Consider the following 24344-nt stretch of genomic DNA (forward strand, 5'->3'; position numbering starts at 1 on the left):
GAAACTGTAAGTTGTCTTCGGGGGTTAGTCTTAGGTTTTTTAAGGGTTTATTGGGTGAGTTTTAATTTTAAAATTCGGGTTTGAGCTTTTGAAAAAGAGCTAAATGCCTTTTTAAGGGCAATGCCCATACAAATGCCCTTTTCAGGGCAATAGGGAGCTTAGGTTTTTTAGATTAGGATTTTATTTGGGGGGGTTGGTTGTGTGGGTGCTGGGTTTTACTGTTGGGGGGTTGTTTTTATTTTTTTTTACATGTAAAAGAGCCGATTTCTTTGGGGCAATGCCCCGCAAAAGGCCCTTTTAAGGGCCATTGGTAGTTTATTTTAGGCTAGGGTTTTTTATTTTAGGGGGGGCTTTTAATTTTCATAGGGCTCTTAGATTAGATGTAATTAGTTTAAATATTTGATGATTTATTTTTTATTTTGTGTAACATAGTGTTTGTTTGTTTTTGTAACTTAGTGTTTGTTATTTTTTGTAACTTAGTTGTTAGTTTTTAGTAACTTTGTAATTTTTTATTGTAGATTTAAATTATTTGAGTAGGGTTAGGTTTTTAAATATGTAATATATTTAATTTAATTTGTAGTTTACTGTAATTTTAGTATAACAGTTAGGGTAGATTAATTATTAGTTTAATATAGTTTAATGTAATTTTAGTATAACATTTAGGGTAGATTAATTATTAGTTTAATATAGTTTAATGTAATTTCAGTCTAATAGTTAGGGTAGATTAATTAATAGTTGAATATAGTTTAATTTAAATCTAAAGGTAAGTTTAAATTTATTATAAGATAGGGATGAGTTAATATTTAATATAAAGTTAGCGGGTTGTTAGGTTTAGGGTTTAATAGCTTAATTTAGTTTATGGCGATGTGGGGGGCTGGCGGTTTAGGGCTTAATAGGTTTAGTAAGTCCTAGTGATGTGGGAGGCCAGAGGTTTAGGTGTTAATACATTTAGTTAGTTGTGGCGGGGTCCGGGAGTGGCGGAATAGGGGTTAATATGTTTATTAGAGTTGTGGAGGTGTCGGGGAGCGGCGGGATAGGGGTTAATAACTTTATTTAGTTGCGGCAGGGTCCGGGAGCGGCGGGATAGGGGTTAATAACTTTATTTAGTTGCGGCGGGGTTCGGGAGAGGCGGGATAGGGGTTAAACATTTTAGTATAGTGGCGGTGTTTAATGACAGTATACAAATAAAGCTGGGAAAAAGCCGAATAGCAGCGAGATTGATGACTGTTAGTTAGCAACAGTCTGCTGCTCATCGCCCCGTATTTGGTGCGCGACTTTTTGACAGCTTTTTTTGTTAAATATGGAGAGCTTATTCAGGTCAACAGCCGCAATGTTAGGCGATCTTAGGCAAGCGTATTGGTGCCGTTGAATGCAAGTAAGTTGACGGCTTGATAAGTAGGCCTCATAACTTGCAGCCGTAATGAAGAGTGGGTAAACGTCTCTTTGAATTACCCAATGTTTGAGCTGCAGCTATTTTTTTCAGCAAGATAGTTGTTTCAGTAACAGGTTTTATAAAATCTATGTCATTGTGCCATGCATTGTGTGATGTATTCATTTGTTTAACAAAGTAACATATAATATTTGTGATGCAGATGAATACTGTTGCAATTGATAATATTTTTATGTTAAATGTATAACATGAACATACTAGTTTAATATACATGGGGTCAGATTATAAGTGGCATGCTATATAGTGCTGTCTGTCCACCTTCACTGCCCGCCCCTTTATTCATGTGACCAATCACGTAACTGAAGGGGCTGTCAATCACTGAGAGCGAGCAAGCTCTCTATGATCTTCCCTTGCCACCTCAGAGGTGGCATAGGGTGTAAGAAGCGGTGGTCTAATGACCGCTGCTTCTTACATTGCGGGAAGCAGGCTCGCATATGCGAACCTGCCCCACAAGGGCTCCGGAGCAGCTCTTGATGCTTCGTACATGGAGCCCTTAGGCCTTTATTACAATCTTTTGGATTTTGGCTGTCAATAATAATGTTTTCAAATTCATCTGATAACAAAAATCTTCATACGCACAATGGAGTGTATTAAAAATATGATTATTGGACTTCTGATTTAAAAAAAAAAATTCCATGCAAGTTATTTTGTTTTACAACAAAACTAGGAAGAGTGCCATACAATAACATATCATCCACAACTACCTGAGTGCTGAAAGAAATTGTGTTAAAAACACAAGAGTACTTTAATAATATCACGAAAATGCCAGTATGAAATAAAGCAAACATTAGTGATTACTAAATGTATTTTACTGAAGCTACAGTTGTGATTTCTGCTTTCTCAGATTTCCAGCAGTTCTCGTTTAAAGTACGACATATCACATATGGCTATTAAATACATTTACATTTATGCAAATTTCAGAGCTGCCCATTAGCGATAGATTTTACATATATTCATAGTATATCCAAAATAGGTGGTTTGGAATATCTTTACATGGCTTGGAATAGACCTTACTGAGTAGAGAAATTAAAGGGACATAAAATTTAAACATTTTCTTTCATGATTTAGAAAGAGCGTACAATTTTAAACAACTTTCAGATTTATTTCTATTATCAAATATTCTTTGTTTTTTGTTTTTTTTGTTATCTTTTGTTGAGAAGCAGGGATGTAAGCTCAGGAGTATGCACGTGTCTGCAGCACTATATGAAAACAGTTTTGCAACAATGTTATACATTAGCAGGAGCACTAGGTGGCAGCACTATTTCCTGTCATGTAGTGCTTCGGGCTTGTGCACGCCTCCTACCTCTTCAACAAATAATAACATGGGAACAAAGCAAATTACATAAGTAAACAGGAACCTTTTTTAAAACTCTATCTGAATAATGAAAGAAAAAAAATGTCAGTTTAAAGTGATGGTAAAGTTGATGGTATGTGAAAGTAAATCTTGAATTTACCCTTTTTTAATAGCACTTTCATTTATCTTTTTTTTTATATGTGCAAAATCGTTTTTTTTTTTTAATCATCATCTGTAAGTTTGCTTACTCCCAGTACGGCTGCCCTCAACAAATGTTTGTTTGTTTTTCTCAAGGTTTTCCCCTTTTATCCAATCCCCTTAGCAGCCATGTGGCACAAAAAAAGTCGCAGAGCTGCTCTTGTGCTCCAATATCTTTTAGTGCCTGATCATCAAAAACTTATCGCTATGGAGTGAAATCACAGGAAATCTATTTTAAGACCTTATATTTTCATATAGGTGTCTCCTCTTCACATACAGAACCATACATAGTGAGATAAATATCTCTCAATGTAAAATATGTGTTTATAGAATTCTTTGAGGAACCTTGCCATACTGATGAGACTTCTCATATCATCTCATTCCCGCTCAGGTGAGATGATCTAAAATGATCCTCCAGCATTGTTAGATCAGTAGTGAAATTCTTAAAAGGCAGATTTTGCAATACTTTTCCAAGGGGTGTTCCCTGCATTTTTGTATGTGAAGGAAAGACAAGCAGAGTGAAATATAGCACTGCATGCCATGACAGTTCTGTTGTATTTACACTCTGTGATTTGTAGTTTATATTACTTTACAATTCAGATTAAGTTTTATTACATTTAAACTTTCATTTTTTAATTATTATTTTTTGTATACAACAGTTTATTAAGGATTGTGATTTTACAAATTCTGATGATCCTTTCACAGTTTCTGTGTAACTTTAACAAATTCGGATCATAATTTGTATATTTATGTGTATATTTTACAAATTACATTGCACTTTGTATTTCTTCTATTTAAAATAAAACTGAAAAACTGACAGCTTCATTTTGCCAAAGAGCTTCATTACTTTCTATGGGCCCAAATAAACAAAGATTCTCTAGTTTAGAGAGTACAAACTTTATAGGGGCTGAACTCACTTAATTTTATAAGAAAAAGGACAGAACCGGCAAGTCCCAGAGATGAGATATGCCTACCATAGAAAGTTATGAAGCTCTTTAGATTACATAATTTCACAAGGGAGAGGGTAGTTAACTGGAAACACCTGGGCTCAGTTTGCATCAATCACAAATTAAACTGAAATGTTTTCACTACAATTTAACTTGCTTTTGCCTATACTTTAGTATATATTACTTTTCTGTAAGTAAAATAAGCTTATTATAAATTTTGAGCAAACTTCACTTCCATACAGCTGGAGAGAAAAATCAGTGAGACCAGCTTGTTTAAAATGATTACAGCATTTTACAAGGCTTGTGGGAGAGCTTAGGGCATACCCTGTGAACACCCATGTTCACCCCAGGGAATTCCCCTTTTCTTCCCATTTACTAAAGCTGTGATTATGAGCCTAATTTGTTGAAATAACATAGAAACTTTAAAAACCTAATTATAATTTGTAAAATCACTGGATTCAAATCTAAATGTATTAAAATAGAAAATAGAAAGTGCAAAGCATAAAAGTAATAATACTGAAATTACCCAATCCGAAGTGTAAAGTAATATAAACTACAATGCACAGAGTGTAAGTTTAACAAAACATGTATATCATACAGTGCTATATTGCACTAGGTGAAATGAGAGAGATCTCTCAGTGAGCTCAGCCCCTGTGAACTCTGCACTACAATTTCTCTCCAAGCAGGAGAATCTTTGATCATCAGGCCCATCGCCAGTTTTTCTCAGTGTTTTTTTCCATGCCTTATGGCTGCCAAGCAGATTGGATAAGAGGTGAAAATGTCACCTCGAGGGGGGGGGGGGGGGAGCATTTGCTAAGGGTGTCCAAAGGGGGAATAATCAACTAATCAACTAAAATATTTTGTCTATTTTAAAAAAAATAATGATAAATAAATTAAAGTACTATTAAAGGTAAGTTCAGTATTCATTTTCACATACCATAAACTTTACCATCACTTTAAAATGACAAAAAATGTATTGATTATTAATATTATTTACTGCCATATGTAGTAATCTGGCTGAAAAATAGTTTGTCTAATTAGCTAAAGTTTTTAAAACTTTATCACGTGCAGGCAAATATATAACTTTGATTTTAATGTTTATTTAAATTGAACAACATTTACAGTAATAATAAAAAAACAAGAACCGAATACTGTTGTAATTGCCAAATAAATGTCAACATTAGATAATTATAAATTCTAGTAAACACTTTAGAAATAGGCAGTCATCTAGATTTGCTACATAATTAAAAACAAAATGTATGCTTACCTGATAAATTTCTTTGTTTCTAGGCATGGAGAGTCCACAAATTCATTCCAATTACTAGTGGGATCTCAAATCCTGACCAGCAGGAGGAGGCAAAGAGCACCCCAGCAGAGCTGTTAAGTGTCACTTCCCTTACCCATAAACCCAGTCATTCGGTCAAAGGAAATGGAAAAAGAAGATAACATAAGTGTAAAGAGGTGCCTGAGTTTTTTTTTTTTTTTTTTTTTTTTTTCAAAGCTTTATTGAAAAGTAAACAGAAAGTATACAAAATCCGTACATCAAAAGTCATGGAATACAGGAATATTTGAACAGATGACTCCAAGGAGTTCAATTGGTTGCATAAAGATAGCGTAACAAAGAGTGGGCTAGGTGTAACAAAGAGTCCATTTGAGAGTCTATAAGCCCATTCATGTTCCTTTCGATGTACTCTAACAATATTATAAATATATAACAGTATTTGGTCAGAAAAGATAGTTGAGCTTCGGTCATAGGGCTAATGGTAAGCCCATGTCCGAGAAGAAAGAAAAGGAGGAGAGTAATGTAGAAAGAGAAGGAGAAGGGCGAGAGGGAGAGAAAAAAAAAAAAAAGGGAGGGGCAGAAAGAAAAGGAGAGGAGAGGAGTGGATAGAAGAAGGGGGGGGCAGGGGGGGGGAGACGGGGGGAGGGGGAGTTAAGTCAGATATATCTCTTGAAAAGAGAAGGGGGGAGTCCATGCCAGACCCCGCTGTGGACCGCAGGTCTGTCATGCCTCCTTTGTTCATAAGGGTTTAGGCCACTAGAATGCGATCCGGTCTACCCTTTTTCCACTTTTCCAGCATGTATTCATGGGTTTCTATCCTGTCGTCTCTCATGAATCTAAATCTCTCCAGTAGGAGGTATCTGTCTACCTGGCCGGTCCAGTCACTCAGTGTAGGCGCGTTCACACTCTTCCAATTTTTGGGGATAAGGGATTTCGCGCTGTTTAGCATCAAATAGAAAAGGTATTTTGTGGCCTTGTCTTTAAACTTGGGAAGGTCATGATACAAAAGGATGCTAGGTGCTCTAGGCAGGGAAGCCTCGACCACTTTCTCCATGGCAGTCATCACTGAGTGCCAATATGATCTTACAATATCACAACCCCACCAAAGGTGTAGAAGGGTACCTGGTTCCCCACAACCCCGCCAACATTTTCCATCTGTCTGTTTATAGATTTTTTGTAATCTGGCAGGAGTGAGATACCATCCTGACAAGTATTTAAAGTTGGACTCCAGTAGTTTTGCTGAGACTGATGTCTTTGCATGCGCTCTAAATATTTTCCCCCAGTCTTTATCTGTCAGGGGTAGGTTAAGTTCTCTGTTCCAATATCGTGTGTAAGTAGGCAGTGGGGTGTCAGTATGTGAGGAGAGCAAGCAGTAGGTAATGGAGATCATATGTTTCGGTGTTTGCGGGAGTAGGCACAGGGATTCAAAGGTGGTTGGGTTCCTGGTGATGTAGTGCAGTTTTTTATGTGTCGTTAGATAGTGCTGAAGTTGAGTGTGAAAGTACCAGGGAAGAGCAAGGCCGGAACCCTCCAATTCAGACCGGGTTCTAAGTTTTTGATCTGTGAGGAGTCGATGGAAGGATACTTGTGGCACCTGTGTTTTATCCACCATTACTCTCTGCGTGCAGGTGAAGGGTATGTCTGGATTGTTTAAGAAGGATGTGAGAGGCGAGGGGTTTGTGGAGATGTGTGGGTGTTCTATTAGCAATCTATCCCAGCATGTGAAAAACTCCCTGATGAAGGGATAATCGGTGATAAGTTTCGGTCTGGACTTAGGTGAGATCCACCCCAACAGTCCAGTGTTCTGCCTACCTAGGATTACTCTACATATTTGGACCCAAGTTTTATCTTGAAGGTTATGACACCACTCCGCCTGATGTTGCAAGAGGATGGCGCTTTTATATAAAGCCAAATGTGGCACCCCTAGCCCCCCCCTGTCTTTCGGCAGGTACAGGGTCTTTCGTGCAATTCTCGGTCTCCCCCCCCTCCATATAAATTCCTCCAGCACATTTTGTAGTCTGTGTAAGAAATGGGACGGGAGGGGGATTGGAAGAGTCTGGAGATAATACAATATTCTGGGCAGAATATTCATTTTGATAATGCCTATTCTCCCAAGCCAGGAGATAGGTTTGTTTCTCCATGAGGAGAGATCACCCGTAATCACTGTGAGCAAGTTTGTATAGTTTGCTTCAAAAAGACCCTCCGCAGATGGGGTAAGGTTTATCCCTAGATACTTTAATTTGTGGGTTTGTATGCGTAGGGGGCACAAAGAAGACAAATGGCTTCAGGGGGGAGGTTAATATTTAGAATTTCGGATTTGGTTTTATTTAAATGGAAGTTCGAGTATCTACCATATTCCTCAAATTCTCGCAGTGCTTCGGGTAATGACCTGCAAGGGTCTGATAATGATAGCAGGACATCGTCCGCATACATGGACAACTTGTGCTCCTGTTCCCCGATTTGAATTCCCCCTATTTTAGTATTGATTCTAATTCTTTGGGCCAAGACCTCCATCACCAACACAAACAGTAGTGGCGACAGAGGACACCCCTGTCTGGTACCATTTTTTATGCTAAATGGCTCAGAGAGGATATTGTTGACCCTGACTTGTGCTGAGGGGGCTGTGTAAAGGGAAAAGACTCGGTGTGTGAAGGTTTTACCAAACCCCATTTTCGACAGGACCGCTTTCAGGAACTTCCAGCTGATCCTGTCGAAGGCTTTCTCGGCGTCGGTTGAGACAAAGATCGCCTGGATCTTATTTAGTTGGGCATAGTTTCCAAGTAGGGTAGCTTTTATGGTGTTGTCCCTTGCCTCGCGGCCTGGGACAAAACCCACTTGGTCAGGAGATACCAAATTGGGTAGGAATTTATTTAACCTAGTTGAGAGGATTTTCGCAAATATCTTTATGTCCACATTGAGGAGGGAAATTGGGCGGAAGTTTTCTGGTTTATTGGTTGGTTTTCCCGGTTTAGGGATAGTTGCTATGTGAGCTAACAGCATGGAGGGGGGAAAGCCCTGGGAGGAGTCTATAGAATTGAATAGGCGGGCCAAGTGAGGGGCTAATACAGCTTTGTAGATTTTATAATACTTGGCACTAAAGCCATCAGGGCCTGGGCTTTTGCCAGAAGGCAAGCCCTAGATGGTATGTAATACCTCCTCAGGGGAGATAGGGGCATCCAAAACCTCTGCCTCTGTTTGTGACAGAGTAGGTAAGGTGACTGAGTTCAGATATAGGCTCATGTCAGGAGAGGGTTGCACTTCATCTTCCTCCGAAGAGAGGCCGGAAGGGCCTTCCAGATTATAAAGGCCAGAGTAATATGTCCTTAGGGTTTCAGCTATACCAGGGCTGTTGGTATGGGTGTTATTTGACTTGTCGGTTAGTGAGTGAATGTGTGATTTCAGGGTCTTCCTCTTAATGGCTCGTGCCAACAGTTTCCCCGGTTTGTCACCAAACTCATAGTATTTTTGTTGGGTTTTCAGTGCCATTTTCTGGTGTTCTAATGTGTGGATATCTTGGATGTCTTTTCTAGCTTGTGTCAGTGAATCAAGGGTAGAGCTATCTTTTGGATCTTTTTTATGTTTGGCTTCTAGTTCTCTTATGTTGGATAGGATGGAAGAATATCTGATGCTTGTTTGTTTCGCCAAAATGGCTTTTTGTTTGATCAGTTCCCCTCTCAGGACGCATTTATGTGCTTCCCATATTGTGTGTTTAGGGATTTCAGGTGTGTCATTCAAAGTGAAATAGTCAGTCAAAGTGTTTTCAATCTTACTTCTGATTAGTTGATTATTAAACATGGAATCGTCAAGTTTCCAAATAAATGGCCGGTCAGGTACTGTGGGCCATTTCAGTCTACAAAGAACCGGGGCATGATCTGACCAGGTCATGGGCAAAATTTGAGTACTCAACACTGATGCCAGTGTAGACTGATCAGTGAATATGTAGTCTATTCTGGTATATACGTCGTGAGGATGCGAGAAAAAAGTATAGTCTCGTCTTGTAGGGTGTAGGGTGCGCCATGTGTCGTGAACTGCAAGTTCCTCCAATCTACTATTGCATAGTTTAATTATTCGCTGTGGAGCGGAGGCCACTCCCCTGGAGGTGTCCAGTTGAGGGTCTAAAGGCAGATTGAAGTCTCCTGCTAGGAGCAGAGCTCCCTTCAGAAGGTCCAAAATTTTGCTGGTAAGTAGTGACATAAATTTGTGTTGGTTTTGGTTGGGGAAGTAGGCGTTAGCGAGAGTGACTGGGCGGCCATGTAGAGTGCCCACCGCTATTAAGTAGCGGCCCTCTGGGTCTTTATCTATCTGCTGTGCGATAAAAGGCGTCGAGTGGCGGATAAGTATCCCCACTCCATTTTTCTTGGAGGTGCCGGATGCAAAAAAAGTGTGAGGGAATTTGGAGTGTGACCAGTTCGGTTCTCTACCTCTTTTGAAGTGAGTCTCCTGTAGGAATAGTATGTCGCAGTTCAACCTAGTCGCATCCCTAAGGAGATGTGATCTCTTTTCTGGTATATTAATACCCTTAACATTTAAGGACATGATGGAAAGGTTGTGAGCTGTTTGGGAGGACATTTTGTGGTTTAAGTGTTTAGTAGTGCTGAGAATTCAGTGAGCAAGGGAGAGTTGAGGGAGTGGGAGAGAGAGGGAAAAAAAAAAAAAAAAAAAAAAAGGGGATGAAGGGAGGGGAGGGTAGGAGAGAAAAGGGGAAGAGGATGGAGAAGGAAGGTGGGAGAGAGAAGAGAGATAAAGATAAGTGTAAAGTGAGAGATTAGTTTAGTGTAGAAACAGATTTTAGTAATAGTAGAGAAACAATAACAAGAAAAACTTGTACAATACCTCCAACCTATAGAAGAAAAGGATAGAAGGTTAGAGTAAAGTAAGTGTGGGGTCAGTATCTCCACACCCGGTCAATGAGTAAAATGCAATATATAAACTGAGAATCAACTTAGAAAATCTGAAAAAACAAGTGCAAATACAAAAACAAGGACAACATTTTTCGTAAATGAAAGGCCTGATAAACAACTACGCTTGCAGTAACAAATACAACAGTTAACCTATGCAGATCCATGAGGGATGGGATTAAGGCTAGTGAGGTAGCTCCTTTTATGGGGAGTTTTGCTGCCTATGCCAAGGTATTAAGTGTGTAGGGCCTCTTCGGGAGAGTCAGGGGTTAGCTCCCTCATTATTAGTCCCATCATCTCTAGGGTAAAAGCCCACGGGGATAAAGGGGATATTAGATATAGCCTCTTTATGAGTGAGTGGTGGACGGGGAGAATTGGGGGCCCAGCAATTCAGTTACATAGTGTAGTAGACAGGTTATAGTATGTATAGTGGACTATAGTATTGTATGAACGCTGGGTATTAGATCATAAAGGTCAAGATGCTCAAGGGTTATGGATATTATAAGCTAGTATTAACCTAAACGAGGTTACTGGGCATATATGAGATATCTTGCTGTAGGATCAGGGAAACTAGGAGGGCTGTGCCCTCAAGTATCTATGTCTGACTAGTATTAATCTAAGAACTACCAACTTAATTGTGTGATGGCGTGGGACATCACCAAGGACCCCTGGCAGTAGCAAATTCATGGCAGTCTCCTTATACAGTGTACATTCATTAGATTACAGAACATATAAAGCCTCAATTTAGGTAGTTGTAATGGGAAAAAGAACCATTAACAATCAAACATTAACAGTCAAACCAGGCCATTTCAGGATACAGCATCTCCGATGGCATAGTCTGTACAGTAGAGAAATAGTGACATGCTGTACCTCTGGAATATTTGAATCTGGTGTTAAAGGATCTAAAGGCTGGAATTTTCAAGTGTCCCTTGTGCGGGAGGGGCCCCCAGAGCCTTGCGAAGGGAAGTCCTGAGAGGAAGCCCCAGAGGACTCCGGGTGCTGGATATGTCAAGTGTCCTGCAAAACTCAGATAGGTCGTTTGGGGACCTGTAAATAGCCTGAGCACCATTTTTGGAAGCCATCAAACACACCGGGAAGCCCCACTTGTATTGTATCCCATTGGCCTGGAGTTCTGAGGTGATAAATTTGAGATCCCTTCTTTTCTGTAGCGTGATTAGGCTGAGGTCAGAGAAGATTTGTATAGGGATTCCTGCGTGGGTGAAGTTTTTGATGTTTCTTGCTTTTAGTGTGATTGATTCCTTGTCCTTGTAGCTAAGGAACTTAACAATTATGTCTCTAGGTGGGGCCTTAGGTGGGGGCCTAGGTCTAAGGGCCCTATGAGCTCTCTCGATAGGTATGTTTGGCGAATCAGGTGTGCCTTTTAGCATGCGGAATAAGTCCTGCAAATAACCCTCCAAGGCCTTTGGGGAAACGGATTCAGGGGTCCCCCTTATCCTAATGTTATTGCGACGCCCCCTGTTGTCTAAATCCTCAACTTTTGAGAGTAAAAATTGGATATGTTCTTCATGGTCACTGAGCAGTTGAGAGTTAGTGGTAACTGTTGTTTGAAGGGTATCATGTTTGGCCTCTAAGGCCTGTACTTGCTGGGTAACCTGGGTTATGTCCTTCTTTATGTCACCAAACAGAGACCTCATTTCTGAAAGCACTTTATTAATGTCCTCTTTAGAAGAGATGGTATTGAGATCGTGTCTTGTAAGGTATACTTGTTGTTGTGAGGTCTCTGTAACAGGTAGTTCATCAGCCATGTGAGTGGGGGAGGGGGGTCTGGAATCTGAGGGTTCTAAGTTAGGTGGTGAAACTCTAAGAAAGTTAGTGAGGCTTGAGGACTTAAGTCCTTTTTCAGGTTTATTGTTATGTTTCCTGCTGGCCATGTTGTACAATAAATATTAAACCAGTGAGCAACCTGTGAGAGTGGCAGGGAGAGCCGGTCTGTTAAATGATTCAGGCAGGTAAGCCTATATGGGCCCCACGTGGCTCTAGATAGTAGGGGTAGTGTAATCAGACTGCGATCAGTGGCCTAGGGCAAACTACCAGAAGAGAGCCTCTGCTGTGTTGTCTGTCCCTTGCAATGTTATGCTATGCCCCGGGTTGAGAATTTAATATGAAGGCTGTTTTTCCCATGTAAGCTCCGTGTTGCAGGCGTGTGGAGCGTAAGGTGTGGGGCTAGTTTAGTAAGGAGGTCTCTTACCGGCTTCCACTGCTGTTCATGAGGTCTCCGGTAACGCTCTCTTAGCCTCTGGGAGAGCCGCCATGCGTCCTCTTCTTCTGTGATGCGGTGCAGCCGCCAGCGGACGAGACCGCCAATGGCGAGGTTCAGAGCGAAGCGACTCGTGATTTCCCACACCGGGTCACTGTGTGAGTGTGTGCAGTCGCGATGTCCTCAGAATGTAATCAGGGGAGCAAAGTTTGCTCAGTAGTCGGTTCGCCTCTTCCGTGTCGCAGTAAAGAGCCGATGCAGGTTAGGCCGCAATTTGTCAGCCTCGATGTGCAGGCACAAAAAGTACAGCTCCGAGATGTTCTCAGCCCCTAGAGAGGTGCAGGGTATTGTTGTGGGGAGATCTGCAGTAAAAGTTGTCAAAACTTAGGATGTTGATAGTGAGTTATAAGCATTAACCGGGTGTGGAGCATCAGAGCCAATTTTTATGCTGCCATCACCCTGCGTGGCCAGGCTCCGCCGGTGCCTGAGTTTTTTTTTTTACAAAAAACTGCCATCTTAAATCTAATTAAGGGTGGGTCATGGACTCTCCATGCCCAGAAATAAATAAATTTATCAGGTAAGCATAAATTTTGTTTTCTTTCCTATGGCATGGAAAGTCGTCCACAAATTCCTTCTAATTACTAATGGGAACCAATACCCAAGCTAGAGGACACAGAATGAAAGGAAGGGAGAAAGAGACAGGCGGACCTAAACAGAAGGCACCACCGCTTGAAGAACTTCTCCCCAAAAGAAGCCTCAACCGAGGCAAAATAATCAAATTTGTAGATTTGTAAGGTATGCAATGAGGAACATGTGGCCGCCTTGCAGATTAACTCCATAGAAGCTTCCTTTTGGAAACCCCAGAAAGAATATACAGCTCCAGTGGAAAGAGCCATAATTCACCCAGAAGGCTGTTGTCCAGCTGCCTCATATGCCAACACTTCTCAACCAGAGAGAAAATGCCACGCCACTCTGCTTCCTCTTATGTGGCCGTTGCCACGGACACAATCAGCTCTTTCCGGTTGCTGGGGTGGTTGCTATGGACGTGGTGCTGCTCTGGGTGCACTTGCTGCAATGTCATCCCTCTGAGCCTCTTGGAACTGTTCCTTGGCGGGAACCTGGGGCTATGTAAGTACCTCTGTTCTCTACTTACATTGACCAAGTATAGGTGTTACTTTTCGTGCTCCTGGGTGCTGTATACTTTAGTGCTGGGTTGCCATAGCATTACTAAACTCTGCCTGTCTGACTACTCTGCTTGTTTAACCCTTAAAGTGCTGGATTGCCATAACAATACTGAACTCTGCCTGTCTGACTACTCTGCTTGTTTTACCCTTAAAGTGCTGGATTGCCAGAACTGTTATATTACTGGATTTCCTTTTGTTGCTGACTCCTGCCTGTTCCTGGTCCTTCTATTGGTTTGCCCCTGAACTGCCTTACTACTGGATTTCTTTCCTGTTGCCGCTAAGGACTACCCTGCCTACTGTGAGTACTGCTTACCTCATTTTACAAACTTTCTCTGCTCTGGAATATTTCATATTGTTCCACTTGACGCCGGGATAAGAAGACTACTGGCGGGGGCGTGTCCAAGTATCAGACATGGCTGGAAGCAAATTTGAGAGCTCCGTGCCTTTAGCAATCTAATCCACAATATATTTTAGGATAAACTCTACATCTGTCTTCTCAGATTATAATCTCTGTTTCAAAAACTAAAAACGGATTTACTTAAAGGGACATGAAACCCCAAATTTTTCTTTCATGATTCAGATAGAGAATATAATTTTAAACAACATTCCAATTTACTTCTATTATCTAATTTGCTTCATTCTTTAGATATCCTTTGTTGAAGAAATAGCAATGCACATGTGTGAGCCAATCACACGAGGCATCTATGTGCAGCCACCAATCAGGAGCTATTGAGCATATCTAGATATGCTTTTAAACAAATTCTATCAAGAAAATGAAGCAGATTGAAAATCAATCCACGCCTGCTGTGGGCCGCTCTGCACCTTACTCTTCACGCAATGATCTAGACCAGTGTAATGCTCGTGGGATATTCCTCTATCAGACCGAACTTGGCCAGTAGTCTTCTTATCCCGATATCGAGCCGGAATGATAGGGAATATCCCAGAGCAGAGAAAGATAAGGAGATGAGGAGAGCGGCACTCACCACAGGCAGGGTAGTCCCCAGCCGCAACAGTGGAGTAGTCCAGAGATAAACCACTTGAATAGTCAGGCAGGCAGGGATAGGCAACAGAAAAGCAGTCCAAGGGCACACCACTAGAAGGGTCAGGCAGGCAGGGATTGGCAACAGTAAACAATCCGGCAGTTTAAGGGTTATAGCAGGTAGAGTAGTCAAGCAGGCAGGTTCAGCAACAGAAAGCAATCCAACTGTTTAAGGGTTAAGGTAGGTAGAGTAGTCAGGCAGGCAGGTTCAGCAACAGAAAGCATACAGCAGTTTAAGGGTTAAGGCAGGTAGAGTAGTCAGGCAGGCAGGTTCAGCAACAGTAAGCAATCCAGCAGTTTAAGGGTTATGGCAGGTAGAGTAGTCAGGCAGGCAGATTCAGCAACAGTAAGAGGCACAAGGAAGAATGATCTGTCTCACCCAGGAGCACACAAGGCAACACCTATACTTGGGCAGTGACAGATCGTTCCTTCCAGGTTTAAATAGGCGCAGATTCGCGCCTCACAGATCTGCCCGGCATCTGGAGCATGCGGTGATGACGTCAGTGCCGCACGCCTCCAGAGCAGACACTGCCCCTGACAACGAGCAGAGAAGGAGACGCCATGCCCCTAGCAATGGCTAGAGCGGCGCGGCATGACAACCAGTCAGTATTACTCACTTGCGTCCCAATAGCTAAGATGGACTCCCTGATGAACATCCCAGAAGAGTTTTTCCACCCGGCACAGATCAGGCTAGAGTGGGTAAAGGATACCACTACCCAGAGTGCAGCACTGGAGCAGAGGACTTTGCCGAGAATGACAACCACTTCAGCTGAACCTACAGAAGTCACATGGAAAGAGGAATCAGATCAACGACCAGCGACTCTCACTAGTTCCAACGGATCCCTATTAATGCCTGAAGCGCAATCTTCTTTGCAGTTGATACTTATAAACTCTTCATCCTGGCAGGCACGCTACACTAAGAGGCCACAATACCGGATTGCCACAGTTATTGGAATCGCAATGAGATGCTTCATGATACCACAAGCTCAGGCCAGTGCAGATGTCTTTTCTGCCCATGGGAATCGCCTATGCAGTGCTCAATCCTCACATCACAGCTTCCTCCATGCTCTGAGAGTCGGAATAGGATAGTAAACTTTTAGCTATTCTCCTCAAACTGAGTATCTCATAAAGTGTTATAACTTGGAAGATTATAAGCTTCATCGTAAAAGGTCAAGATACAGCTATATGGTTACTCATAGATCAATTAATCATATATATCTTAGTATTTTTCACATATCTGTTATAGAGTCACGTTATTCAAAGGTAACACAGGGACTTATGAACATTTTGTTTAAATAGGAATTCAAGCCTAGCACATATATAACAGGTCCACATAGCACATTTAATTTTAATATTCAGAAGTACTTCATCTTCACGCTACTCAGCAGTTTTTAGAGATGCAGGAACTATGACTTATCCCCTTATGTATATAACCCAGCAACAGTAAAGCATATAGCTACGTTAAATGCTCTATACGAAAAATGTTAAAAGAGCAGCACATCATCATAATAGCTACCGATACCAAGAATCTGATAAGGCAACTAAGTATGTTTTAGGTATTGGATATCTAGGATGTTATTGGGGTAAAGAGCTTATCTCAGTAGTTCTCACTCACACTATTAATATCTATAGTTTATATTTAGATCTTAGGCTAGAAATCTCTGCCCTTATGCAAGACTAAACCCCGCTCCCTTAATTACTTACTACAGCAACTTTGGTGACTGGATTGCATCCATTGAGACTCATAAATTTTGAGGGTATGTTAAGCTAAGTACTCCTACCTGTTTTTATGCCACATCTTAGACTAACTCTCACTACCTTCTCTCTCTGCTACAGCATTTGTGATCAGCTAATTTTACTTGTCTTAGATATAGTTATTCTCTGTATCAGCTTGTGACTCAGGGGATTATAGTTGAGGTCAACTCCATGGACTGTTCCTTTATATGGGGTCACCGAATATTTAGTGTACAGATGTTATTTCCGATCAAAAGGTTTGCATCTACAGTTCTCTGTACTCTCCTCATATATTCTTGATCTACAGTGTATGTACTCTAATGACATCCCTATTCATAATCGGATATACTAACTATATTCATACCATTTATAAGTTCCCTAGACTAAGAAGATAGACGTCTCCTTAGAGACTTTAATCCAGGCACAATTTAATTCCCTAACTGTATGATTCACAAGACCCTTATTAAACTATCTGAGAAACAAGAAGAATAACATGCCTCCCATAGAGCGTCCCAAAACTTACCCAGTAACGGTTCGCTCATATCATACAAGAATAGTTGAGACCAAAAGATAGAGGTCAGAAGAAATATAGGACCCTGCATCCCCGATGCTCCTTACAACCTCAGCGAGCTCACAATATTTTCAGATCTAGCAACTGTTCCTTGGCATACCTGTATCATTTGCCTTTTTAGAAATCAATAGTTCATATGCCAAATACCCTGTCCCTTAATTAGAACAGCTTTTGTCTGTTGACTTACCCCAACCCCAGTTTTACATCACTAGTTTCCTTTAGAACACATAAGTTTTATTAGGTCTAAGAGTGACCTTCTGTATCAAATGAGGAAACAATTCAAGATAATAGTAATGCCTACCTAATACTACTCATTATGTTTCTTTGACGTATATAATTTATGGTTGTTAATTTGACACTACTATTTTTTTTCTCTGTTTCATGGTAGTCCATTATTGTTGTACCTTTTCCGCATAAGCTCAATAAAAAACTATTTTCAAAAAAAAAAGAAGACTACTGGCCAAGTTTGGTCTGATAGAGGAATATCCCACGAGCATTACATTATACTTGGGCCATTGACCCAAATGAGGTAGCAAGAGCAGTCTCTCTTCAAGGACAGATGCTGGGAGCCCATACCATACACTTGAAGAGTGTGGATTCTAAACAAGAGGCTATAACCGCTATGCTCTCCTCACTACTTGCAGAGAAAAATGTTGCTCTTATTGTTACACAGCCGGTCCTTGCTCCTAGTTCTTTAACTTCTTCCCCTGCTTCTGGAAGTATACCCCGGATACCATTGCCATGGACCCAAATGAGGTAGCAAGAGCAGTCTCTCTTCAAGGACAGATGCTGGGAACCCACTTGCATACATACACTTGCAGAGTGTGGATTCTAAACTAGAGGCTATAACTGCTATGCTCTCCTCACTACTTGCAGAGAAAAATGTTGCTCCTATTGTTACACAGCTGGTCCTTGCTCCTAGTTCTGCAACTTCTTCCCCTGCTTCTGGAAGTATACCCCAGATACCATTGCCTGACAAATATGATAGTACTACTGATTGTAGGGTTTTCTCAACCAGTGCAGGCTGCACTTTCGCAATGATCCTCACACCTTCCAGTCTCATCAGTCTAAGATCACTTTTATTATTCCTTTATTGAAAGAAAAGGCCCTAGCCTGGGTCTCTCCCCTTTTGGACTAGAGCGCTCAACTTCTGAACGATGCTGATGCCTTCATTTCTGCATTATCTTCTGTGTTTGGGACCTCTGGCTGCGCTTCTGCTGCAGAGTTCTCTCTCCTGGATCTCCGCCAGAGCAATAGAACTGTGGCACAATACGCCGCACCCCCCACCTGAGGGATATCATTGACAATACCTCCGTAAGGAGAACCTACTCCCCGGGAAGAAAAATCTGCTCAGAAAATCAGTTTTCCAGATGTCCACCCCTGAAATATGGATGACATATAGGAGACAATTAAGAGATTCAGAAAACCTGTGAAATCTAGAATAGACAACAACATCTCTGAAAGAGATTTTGCTAGCTGAAAAGATGGCGCTTTAACCAAGAAGAGGTCTAGGTAATGTGCCACCGCTACTCTCTGATATCAGACCACCATCAAGAGAGCCTCTAGAACCTTTATAAAGAGTCGAGGAACCATAGCTAGCCTAAGGAAAGGGCAACAGACTGGACATGTTTGTCCAGAAAAACAAACCACAACAAAATTGGAGATGTTCCCTGTGAATGGGAACATGAAGATAAGTATCCTTCAGATTTATGGAAGTCATGAACTGACCCTCCAGCAGAAAGAAACGAATAGTTTCCATTTTAAAGGACGGAACCCTGAATAGGTTTTTGAGACACATTTATACTAAAAAGGGACAAAATGTTCCCTCTTTTTGGGGAACTACAAAATGGTCTGAATAGAATCCTTGACCCTATTCCTCTCCCGGGGAATAAGTCCTGTATTTCAAAATGTTTGTCCCTTCTATTGAAAGAGAAGGACATAAATCTAAATTTAAGCATATACCTGCACGGCAGAATACTGCAAATATACAGCAGAAAGGGTTTAAAATAGCAATCTCTATCCAATGGATTATTTAAAGATACAACTAAGATCTCTCCGAGGGATGAAAATCCCAGGTAAACATTCCTTAAATAAGGGACAGAGAAAATACATCATAAGTGGTACAGGAAAAACACACTATAATGTAAAGAAAATACAGTATAAAATCAATCTTGCTAAGACAACATAATAATGTACATGAGATGGTCTACATCTGAAAGAATAAAAGCCTATAGAGAGGCCATAATACTGTACTAATCAGAACGAGAATTTGTTCAGCTAAAAACTAACTAAACATGTCTTAAGCAAAATGTTTAAATAAAATTAATGGAGAATACCATTAATAGCCAATAGATGACAACAAATACCAGGGAATCCCTGATGAACTAAACAAATTTTCTGATTTAAATAGAAAAGCAAACATTCTTTGTCTTAAAACACAAAACATTTGTACAATAAACAAATCTATGAGGGACTGTCTAAAACAATACTTCCCGCATGACCTAAAAAAATGCCCCACAGTAAGGGAACTAATTTATTAGTATAAGAACCAAGGCAAAACATACAGCCTTTGCCTCATAAGTAGTTCTGGACAGAGGGTGAAGATACTCATCCTGAGAGATCTGAGCGTGTGCGCTGTCCCAAGCCAAAATAAAGCGCCTCTAGCCACCTATCGGGTGACTAGAACAGACATCCAAGACAAAGCTCTGTACAGTCTCCATGGTCTCAAAAGCGGCTCTAAATAGGACAAAAATTTGCTACCTAAAGTCTTTAGCCCATAAGAGTAGCAGCCGCTGAGAAATACATTCTCAAGACAATTAAAGTAAATCCCACACAAGGATCAATATTAGTCAATAGACACATTTTACATTTGTCTGAATTAGATCAGAACAGGAATATTCTATGGAACTGCCACTAGATGGAAGCAAACACCCACAAAAACCCTTTAGAAAAAACATTGAGAAAATACCTAAAGGGAATTCCGATATTAAAAATATCATATAACCCTTCAGGACAGAAAATACGTGTAAAACACCAGATTAAATAACATGATACCAGAGAACAACTCGTGGTGCAGACATAGAAGCGTACCAAAACATAGACCATGGCGGGAAGTGTAGATTAAAGTGTGCACCACCACGATAAACTAAATGCCGCCCTCAGCTTAGTATATATATTAAGGAAAATAAAGCTAATACATAAAGCCTATCTCCTCCTTAGTGTCCCAACCAAGCGTGACCTACGCAGTTTACACGGCATGCTTAGAAGGAAGTGTAAAACCATCAACTTAATTCAGGGACACACACATGATCCCCTTCCGAAAAAAACATAAGCTGAAATAACAAGCCAATACCTCTAATAAATAAGCGGCCGTATGCCGCGATAAGCCCCACTGATCAGCCTTCAACTGAAGTGGCTGAATAAGTGAAGCGTTAGTGCAAGAGGCAAATTGTTTGCTGCGTATGCAAAACTCCTGCCTATGTAGCTTATGTAACAGAACACAAGCGTCCTATGACAGAAATATTCAAAATTTGTAAAAGTGACCTAAATAGGAAGCTGCAAATATGATTACACAGTACACCGGCACTCTACATACACCAGCCCCCATACTGTGAGCCGCAAAAAGTAAATACTGTGGTTCTATACACCAGCGCCATTTTTACACCAGCGCCCTAGAAAAGAACCGCAAATGCAGCACTGAATACCATTCTGCAGACTCAATTATCTCAAACTGTCTGCTGCGAAAGGGCTAAATTGAGCACTGCGAATGCGGCTGTTAAATACCGCCATGATCTACATCAGTGCCCTAATGGTAAGTCGCAAATGCGGCTATAAATAAATCACCACTTATAGTATACAAAAACTCACAGAGGCGTCCTAGTTAAAATACCGCCTCTTAAAATACAGACGGCTAGATTACGAGTTTGGCGTTAGGCTTAAAAAGCAGCGTTGGCCGGTCCCAACGCTGCTTTTTAACGCCCGCTGGTATTACGAGTCTTGAATGTACAGGTGTACCGCTCACTTTTTTGGGCAGACTCAGAAATACCACAAATCCACTTGCATCAATTGCATATCCTCTTTTTTCAATGGGACTTGCATAGTGCCGGTATTACGAGTCTGACAAAAAGTGAGCGGTAGACCCTCTCCTGTCAAGACTGGTACCACATTTTAAAGTTAGTAGTTAAGAGTTTTACACTACAACGCCGTAGCATAAAACTCTTAACTAAAGTGCTAAAAAGTACACTAACACCCATAAACTACCTATTAACCCCTAAACTGAGCCCCCCCCACATCGCAAACACTGAAAAAAATGTTTTAACCCCTAATCTGCTGAACTGGACATTGCCGCCACTATAATAAATATATTAACCCCTAAACCGTCGCACTCCCGCCTTGCAAACACTAGTTAAATTGTATTAACCTCTAATCTGCCGTCTCTAACATCGCCGACACCTACCTACATTTATTAACCCCTAATCTGCCGTCCCCAACGTCGCCGCCACTATATTAAAGTTATTAACCCCTAAATCTAAGTCTAACCCTAACCCCCCCTAACTTAAATATAATTTAAAGGGACACTAAACCCAAATTTTTTCTTTCGTGATTCAGATAGAGCATGCAATTTTAAGCAACTTTCTAATTTACTCCTATTATCAAATTTTCTTCCTTCTCTTGGTATCTTTATTTGGAATGCAAGAATGTAAGTTTAGATGCCGGCCCATTTTTGGTGAATAACCTGGGTTATTCTTGCTGATTGGTGGATAAATTCATCCACCAATAAAAAAGTGCTGTCCATAGTGCTGAAACAAAAAAGAAGCTTAGATGCCTTCTTTTTCAAATAAAGATAGCAAGTGAACAAAGAAAAATTGATAATAGGAGGAAATTAGAAAGTTGCTTAAAATTGCATGCTCTATCTGAATCACGAAAGAAAAAATTTGGGTTCAGTGTCCCTTTAAATAAATATAAATAAAATAACTATCATTAACTAAATTATTACTATTTAAAACGAAATACTTACCTATAAAATAAACCCTAAGATAGCTACAATATAACTAATAGTTACATTGTAGCTAGTGTAGGGTTTATTTTTATTTTACAGGCAAGTTTGTATTTATTTTAACTAGGTAGAATAGTTATTAAACAGTTATTAACTATTTAATAACTACCTAGCTAAAATAAAGACAAAAGTACCTGTAAAATAAAACCTAACCTAAGTTACAATTACACCTAACACTACCACTATAATTAAATTAATTCCCTAAATTAAATAAAATTATCTAAAGTACAAAAAACCCCCACTAAATTACAGAAAATAATAAACAAATTACAAGATGTTTAAACTAATTACACCTAATCTTATCCACCTAACAAAATAAAAAAGCCCCCCAAAATAAAAAAGCCCTACCCTACACTAAATTACAAATAGCCCTTAAAAGGGCCTTTTGCAGGGTATTGCCCCAAAGTAATCAGCTCTTTTACCTGTAAAAAAAATTACAAATCCCCCCCAACATTAAAACCCACCACCCACATAACCAACCCTACTCTAAAACCCACCCAATCCCCCCTTAAAAAAATATAACACTAACCCCCTGAAGATCACCCTACCGGGAGACGTCTTCATCCAACCGGGCAGAAGTGGTCCTCCAGACGGGCAGAAGTCTTCATCCAAGCCGGGCAGAAGTGGTCCTCCAGATGGGCAGAAGTCTTCATCCAGACGGCATCTTCTATCTTCATCCATCCGGCACGGAGCAGGTCCATCTTCAAGACATCCGTCGCGGAGCATCCTCTTCTTCCGATGGCTACCACTGAATGAAGGTTCCTTTAAATGACGTCATCCAAGATGGCGTCCCTTCAATTCCGATTGGCTGATAGAATTCTATCAGCCAATCGGAATTAAGGTAGAAAAAATCTTATTGGCTGATGCAATCAGCCAATAGGATTGAGTTTGCATTCTATTGGCTGATTGGAACAGCCAATAGAATGCCAGCTCAATCCTATTGGCTGATTGCATCAGCCAATAGGATCTTTTCTACCTTAATTCCGATAGGCTGATAGAATTCAGAGATTCTTGGTTTAAGTTCTCTAATTATTTTTCATAAATGGGATCATATTTTTTGATTGCCATCCTTACACGAAAAACTAAATGCTCTGCAATTTTGAGATATTAAGCTTGGGCATAATATATATATGTATGTATGTTGTGCTTCTCATTGAGAAGAGGGAAATTAAGATAGCATAAAAAGTGTTCTTTTAGCGTGCAAAGCATGCTGAGTAAATTACAGAACCACACATGCAATTAAGCATAACATTTTGGTTTTATTGATATATAATAAATAAATTAGATTTTGATAAAGGTAGATTAGGAGACATTGAATAGGTGATTAACTAACAATTTGCACAGCAATTGATCTGTATAACACAAATGACCAGGAATTACTTTCATAGGTTTAAGAATTCTAGAACGCTGGTGAAAAGCATTAGGCATATGCAGGCCCTGGTATGAAACCCATCAGCATTTAAAATAAAAATCCCCAAAAAATTGCTAAGGGTGTGAGAATGAATATATGTAAGAAGAAGAATAGCTACCGGAAAGGTAAAAAATAAATTTTATTCAAATGTAAAAAATATCAGGTAGGTTTGCTGTAGTCATAGACCATCTTTTAGCGTATCGTTGGACACTTGCTTTTTTGCTATCAGAATGAATATATGTGTGAGTTTGAATACAATACATGTGTAAGTTTACCATACAATACGGGCTGTAAAACTGTTTCTTTTACTACAGAAACTATACAGAATTGTGTGGGACATGCTGGATGCCAACATTTTAACTTCTTCCTGCTAAATACAATGTTTCTCCTAACTGGCTAATGTTCTACTATATTATAGATCTTTATTTATTGCTAATGTAGGTGCAGTAAGGATTATAAACATCTACTGATTTTAATTTTAAAAATAACTTGATTATTTGCTCACTAAAGCTAGAATAATCAAATTTCAATACATATTTTATTAACTTGTATCTATCATTATGCAGTAAGTCAATATATAGAGCATATGATTAATATGCCACATGAAATCTCTTCCAGTTTTACTTTGTGCAATATGAAATATTTCTTTGTTTTGTATACGTTAAAGTGCAAATATTTAGCTTACGCAAGCTTGATATTTGCACTCCACTCAGTAATACCAGCTCACGCACCTAGCACATCGCGGGGGCAAATCATGCAGTGTTGGGCAGCAATAAATAAATACTGTATATGTATTTGAATATATACATATATACTGTATGTATGTGTTTATATGTTTATATACACATATTAACACATACATATATATGTATATAAGCATATACTTATATATTTAGAATAAAACACAGTCCCCCATTCACCTCTATGTAAAGACACTTTAGGTGCTCATATTTATTTTATTTTGTACAGTATTTCAGGAGCAAATGGGCACTTTTTTTCATTAACCAGAGGTCTGACCTTTGGTAATTGCAAAGTGAAACAGCGAATGCACATTAAGTTAGC

This window comes from Bombina bombina, chromosome 3 (genome assembly GCF_027579735.1).
Source record: "Bombina bombina isolate aBomBom1 chromosome 3, aBomBom1.pri, whole genome shotgun sequence".
NCBI classification, from domain to species: Eukaryota; Metazoa; Chordata; class Amphibia; order Anura; family Bombinatoridae; genus Bombina; species Bombina bombina.